Below are 6083 nucleotides of genomic sequence, written 5' to 3'. Positions count from 1 at the left end.
TTTAATATTGCAGTTCGCATGCATGAGACTCACATTCTGGAGAATACTTTTTCCAGACACAGAGCAAAGCTGATCCTGTGATGTGATTCACCTAAGCTGTTATTTACGGTATGGGGTTCCCCATTCAAACCTAGAGACCTTCTATTAGTCTAATAATACTAGCTTACTAATGAAGGGAGGGTGGTTGTATTCCACTATCATTTGTAATATGATTTCTCCCTTTATTTTCTATGGTATTGTAACAATGCTGATGGTTTTTATTTTTAATAATTTGTCTGCTTATGTTAGCCAAAGTACTGCATCTTGGGACACGTAGTTTATAAAATAAACATTTTACACTTTACTGTGTCTCAGAATACTCTTGTTGTGGACTGATATGAGAATAATAACGAACAGGTATTTCTAATTCCCACCATTCCTGAGAGTACTCTAAGTCGCATGTTCTGGGTTGTCTAATCATTGGTAGCTTCGAAATGATACGAAGAGCGAATGAGACACTGACCGGATAGGGTTCTGGGTACTCAGGTGAGTTTTTGGTACACCGCAATTCACTGAGGTCCTGGTTTCCTGCGCATAGTTCTGTGCATGAGCAGAATCCCTGCAACAGGATTTTTTGATGGCATGTGACAACAGTTGGGGTTTTCTATTGTTTTTTAACAATTTCAAAAAGCTTCTTGCTTTAATTTTTTACAATATAGATCCCTTATTAATAAAGAAGGTGTTGGTCTCCAATATGTGATTATACTATACCTTCCATTTTTATCTTACCTTTTCCCGTTTAAAGTGGAAGTGTATCTCCTTCATATTCTGTCTGTTGTGCTAAGAATTTTCCTTTCTTCATATAATTATTAGCAAATTAGTACAAAGAAGAGGGATTAGTTTGCCTTTTTTTAAAGTGAAACAATTTCATCTGCCATGTCAATCATGGTTTCATTATAATGTGCTGTTAAACAAGTAATGTTGGGTTCATTTATGTTGTTGGCTAATTTTGTAATGCTCTTCTATTCAAGATAGAGCAGTTTGTGTCCCTGCAATTTTTCGTTCAGATCGTCTGTTTGTTTAATTGACCCATGACATACGTTTTGGTACATAAAAAGGTGAAAGATAGTGGGAGGTGGAGAAAGCGGTCAACCAACATTTGGTTTTTGCTCTTGATGCAGACGTTTTTGACTATTGGGAAGCTGATTGTCAAATTTTCACATGAGTTGGTGCTGAGCAAAAAGGAATGAGTTGTATGTTATGTTGCCAAGTATTTCTAATGTGCACGTACACCAAAAAGGTTTCATGGCATTGGGGCAAAAGAGGCAAGGAACTCGGAACTTATCCATAAGCTTGTCTAAAGAGCCATATTTTTAGCGAGGTCGTAAAGCTTCCATGGGAAGTAGTGACTCTAATGAGTCAGGGAAGAGAATTCCACATGTGTGGAGCAGTCACAGCAAACCTTAGGCACTCAGTCTATTTTTCCTGTACTTGGGAACCACAAGCAGATTTTGATGAGCTGATCTAAGGTTACGTTTGGGGGTATAGTCCTGGATTCTGGAGTTCACAAAAGTAGGATATTCACCATTATGCGATTTAAAAATAATGCACCCAGTTTTAATTAAGGACCTTTGGCCAGTGTAATTTTGACATCAGAGGTTTAGTGTGGAGCCATACGAGCCTGGTTTGGAACCAGCGGCAGCTTCTGTCTCTGTCCCTTAGGAAGTCCCAGATAGAGTGAGTTTGCATAGTTGATGGGGACATAACCAAGGCGATTATAATCTGAGTAATAGCCTTGAGTGATAAGATAAAGTTACTGCACTTACCTGAGGCTTCATAGATAGATTCTCATCCATCATGACCCCAAGGCTCTTGCCTGTTTTTTTCTTCACTGGTCAAATGGAAGGATTTCAGCTATGCATTTTGTTTTCAGGCGTCACAATTTCAGTCTTATCTGAATTCAACTTTAACTCATTACAACTCATTCAGTCACAAATGTATAACATGGTGCTTCAGAAACATTATGCAGATTCTGTTGTGTCATCGATGTTGAAAAGCAACTGCATATCATCAGTGTACTTGTATATGTTCACCATCTGTTCCTGTAGGGTGCGGACTAGGGGGCGGATACCGAGGTTGAAAAGATGGGGGGACAAAGAGGACCCCTGTAATACTCCTCAGTTAAGTTCTACCTTGGATGAGGAAAAAGGAGTGAGATGTGCTGATTTTGAACATCCAGAATGGAAGGACTTTATCCAGTTTAATGCCGACTCCTTCACATGTGCGACCCTGACATATTTGATTAAGATGTCGTGCGCTCTACTGTGTCAAAGGCTGCAGATATGTCTAACAGTACCAGTGCCTGGGTCACTCCTGTGTCTGTTTCTTCTTTCATATCACTAATTACGGAGAGAATAGAGTCTCAGGCATGGGCAGGGCATGTGCATGGGCAGGCCAAAACCCGGACTGGTGGTGATTGAGAAAAGAGAAGTCCTCTAAGAATGTGCTTAAAGGTTTGGTAATGTTTGCCTTTAGTAACTTGGCTAAGTAAGGGAGGAGTGAAATGGGCTGTAGTTTTTCAATATGGAGGGATCGTCCTCAGCTTTTTTTTGAAGTGGGATGACTACCGCCTCCTTCAAGGTATGGGTGACAATGCCTTGACTTAGGGATAAGTTAAGCAGAAAGATCACAGGATCTGGAAAATGTGAGAAGATTTCTTTTAGGATCCGTGGGGGACAGGTGTCTTTTGGAGAGCCAGATTTGACCTTAGTCATCAATTTCCACTTATCAGCTTTAGAGATGGCCGGTAAAACTTGTGTTATATGGAGTGTTATAAAATTCGCATCTTCCGAGCCAGTAGTGCTGCTTAGGAGGCTGGGAGGAATACTGTCTATAATCAACCGTATTTGGTCAATGAAAAAGAAGACTAAGTAGTCATACTTGAGCGATCAGGGTTAGAAAGTTTGCTGACAGTATCAAGTATTTCTTCAGTTTTGTTGCCAGAATGTAGGATTTTATTTAATAAATAGGCATATTTAGCCCCCCAAATTGATTTCTTGTAGGCCTTTAGTCGCACCATGAAAATGTCCTTATTCTCCGGAGTAGATGTTTTCTGAAATTTTCGCTATAACTGGCATTGCTCAAGTTCAGCTTTTGTTAGTTCCTCTGTGTACCATTTTGAGGGTTCATGGCGGTGAATTGGTTTTGTTTTCTGTTTCAGGGGGGATACGTTCCTGGCTTCCTTGAGCCAGGAGGATATGGGTGAATCTAGTTTAATGGTAATGTTCTCTACCGTTACAATTGGTAGGGGAGTAAGTTTGGTAAAATAAAGTGAGTCATTTAAAATGTTTTATTTGTATCTCTCTACTTGTGACTGAAGATACCTATAAAGATGTATTTTGTTGTTGAATGGATTCATTCCCCTCTTTTCCGTAAACTTCTTTTTCAACTCTGAGTCTTCCCTGTCTTCAAAATAATTTCTTCCTATTGGAGAAGTTAATTAAATTAAAGGAGAAGGTTTGATTTGATTTCACCTTTACTCATGTAATGTTAATAATCAGCAATCAGTGTTTCCAGTAATTCTTTATGGGCACTAAAACACATAATCATTGATTTTGGTATGGGGATAGTGACCACAAGAGGAGATCCAACCCTTAGATATGCACCTAAATCCGTTCAATTCATAATGAAGGTCATAGTGTTGTTTTTTTGATTTACACTAATGTATGAAATATTTATTCACCATTTTAAAGTTTGTTTATTTTTTTATTTATCAGGCATATTGACAGTAATCACAAGCTGATACGGTGGAGGTTTGTCTTCCATGGCTGCATCGATGGCTTCAGTAGAGCAATTATATATGTGAAATGTTGCACCAACAATCGAGCAGGCACAGTTCTTAACCTTTTCAGAGATGGAATATCCAGATTTGGACTGCCATTGAGGGTTAGAGGCGACATGGGTGTTGAAAATGTTGATGTTGCACGTTACATGATATGTAGAAGAGGATTAAACAGAGGCAGTTTTATTTGTGGTCGAAGTGTTCACAATCAACGTATTGAGCGATTGTGGGGAGAGTTAAACAGAGTTGTTGTTCGTTACTTCAAGGATTTGTTCTTTTGGATGGAACAAAATGGAATATTAGATATTCAAAATGAAATCCATCTTTTTGCACTGCACTTTATTTACCTAAAAAGACTAAATAAAGCAGTTGCTGAGTTTGTGAACCAATGGAATAATCACCATTTGCGTACAGAAGGGCACTTAACTCCTTTACAGTTATGGACTCGTGGTATGCTCTGTGCCACCTCCATGTTAGACACCTTTTGTGTAGGAGATGATTATGGTGTTGATAACTATGGGTACACTTTTACTGCTGAAGTAAACGATTCTGTACAGGTCCCGGAAAATGTTATAATTTTAAGAGAAGAAGACAGGGTGGCACTAGAGAATTCAATGGACCCAGACACCAATCATTCTAATCATGCAGTAGACATTTTTATAAGCACATGTAATTTTATTGCAAATCTAATTAACAATGTCGACAATGCTTAAATTCTAAGTAGTTCGTTTTGCTCTCCGATATGCTCCAATGTTTTGTTTTCTCCTTGTTTTTATGCATCATTGAGCAAGGTATATAGCAATTTCTTTACTAATGTAAAAATGACATTTTTTGTACAACACTTTAAGTATTTGTGATGTCAGTGGTTGCATTCCACACTGTGGACTTACAGTTAGTGGATCAAAAAATATATTGTTATTAAACATGGCCTTTGTTGGTCTCATTCTTTAAAATAATAAACTGTGGTTACCCTGAGCTGGACAGCAAGTGGAAACTGTTTTAAGCTTGAAAGTGTTGGTGTTAGTTGTAATTGTGTGTTTCAATGACCACTAAACATGCAGTAATTTTAAATATGTTCTGAATGCAAAATCAGTTTCAGAATATTGTCAGCAGAGGATGTAACTTAAACATATGACTTTTATGATAAAATGAGCGATGACACATTCTACCCCTGCAGAGGTAAAGTTAAATAGATTAAAATTAGTGTCACATAAATCATCAAAACTACTAGGATAATGTTCAGGCGCTGTAAATTAAAATAAAATACACAAACATACAAATATCATAGTGAACAATAATAGCTTAATGTATTGGATTAAAAGGACATCACTTGAAATTATTATACCATGGAACATATGGAAAAAAAGCAAATTCTCGGTGAAAAATTAGAGGCACATACAGGATATATGAGCCCATAGACAGTTGCAATTATTTCGCTTTCCCTCATGGTTGATTTTAGAAACTGGTGTTTGGAGGCTCAGTTGCAGAGATTATGTTGTTCGGATACAGATTCATACTTCCAAATTGTCAGCACTGGAGCATAGATTCAGAGCTTTACTTTCGTAATGTTATGTTCGTATTACACTATACTTGAAATGATTTTTTGCTGATTGTTTCCTTGTTAATTGTTGTCAGAAATGCCCCTCTTAAGTGTAGGTGATACCTTGTTTTGGCCTCTCCAAAATGAGAAGACTCTTTGTGCACAATACCCATCAGCCAAGAAGACACTATTTACCGTTACCTATGAAAAAACACATTCCCTTTGCCCATTGTTACACATTTGTAATTTACATGACTGCCTATCTTCATTGGTATCATTTAGGTGATTGCTTATATTTGCTGCCTGATACAGTGAAAGAATGCATTGTTAATACTTTCTACTGGTACTGAACTAGAAAAACCATTAGAAGCAGTAGTCGAGTGATAAACAAATAAGGTGACAGTTTCAGAAATGTCCTCATAACGTGTTTACAATTGCATTAGTGTACCTACAGTGTTCAAATTCTCATTTTGCTGCAAGAAAAAGTCTGATTTAAACTGATGAGTTGGACATGAGGAATTGCTCCTCTTTACATGCTCAACTTCTTTTTTGACTGAATATATTGCTTTTTTAGACTCTGCACAACATGGTACTGCTATCAACGCCCAGTGTATGTGTTCTCAACCCTAAAACTTTTAGACATTGACCAATCTTTTATTGGCATACTAAGGCCATAGTGTATGATGTAGAAAATGCACCCAAGGCACGGACTGCCGCACCTAT

The sequence above is a fragment of the Triturus cristatus genome, chromosome 5_1 (assembly GCF_964204655.1).
Source record: "Triturus cristatus chromosome 5_1, aTriCri1.1, whole genome shotgun sequence".
NCBI lineage: Eukaryota > Metazoa > Chordata > Amphibia > Caudata > Salamandridae > Triturus > Triturus cristatus.
This window is presented reverse-complemented; position numbering follows the sequence as displayed.